We start from the raw sequence: 983 nt of genomic DNA, 5'->3' as shown, positions 1-983 counted from the left end.
TTTTCAAATTGATGAACTTTTTCCAATTTGAATGAAATTTTTTCAAATTCGGTTGACTTTTTCAAAATCAACGATTTTTTAACATTTTGGTGAACTTTTTTAAAAAATCAATGATTTTTTATTCTAATCCGATGATTTTTTTTCAATTTTTTTGTACTGTTTTCAAATCCGATGAGCCTTTTTCAAAATTCAGGAACTCTTTTCAAGATTTGTGAACTTTTCTTCCAAAATCGACGAACTTTTTTTCAAATCCGATGAACTTTTTTCAATATCGATGATGTTTTTTAATGATAATTTTTTTAAGAATCAGTGAACTTTTTTCAGAATCGATGAGTCTTTTTAAAATTTGATGAACTCTTTTCAAATTCGAGGAGTTTTTTCCCCAGATTCAATGAACTTTTTTTAAATTCGATGAACCTTTTCAAAACCATAAACATTTCTGATTTCTCAAATTTTTCATTTTTGCGAATTTTCTTTTGTTCTTTTTTTAATTCAACCGAGGTGAAAGAAACACTCCTTTTTAGCAACAGGTGAAACAACGCTCGAGCAAAGCGACCAGGGGTAGCGATCGATGAAGCGATCGAGCGCTCGTCACATGGGCCGGCAAACGAGCACGCGACTGTTAGCGCCATGTAGAGGAGCTGGCGCCTACATCGTTGTATAACAGCTCCCGACCGGCACCCATCATATCCAGTCAAAATATGAGGAGGCCCTCGCGCGATCGGGTGCGTCCGCCAGGTTGAACCTAGCCCACTGTAACATCCCCAGTAAGTTAGCTACAGTGGCCACATGGTAATCATGCCAAGTCATCAACTTTATATCCTAAGAAATGGAGTTAAGAAATAATTCAACTCAAATTCAAAATTCAAATAGTAAGTGAAATTTGGGAAGCTCCAAACTTGCGGGCAATATAGTTCATAATTTTGGAAATAATCCATAAGAAATTATGGTAGGGGAAAACAACAACACTTGTTTGCTCATTT

The sequence above is a fragment of the Triticum aestivum genome, chromosome 1D (genome assembly GCF_018294505.1).
Source record: "Triticum aestivum cultivar Chinese Spring chromosome 1D, IWGSC CS RefSeq v2.1, whole genome shotgun sequence".
NCBI lineage: Eukaryota > Viridiplantae > Streptophyta > Magnoliopsida > Poales > Poaceae > Triticum > Triticum aestivum.
Note: the sequence above shows the minus strand (reverse complement) of the source record.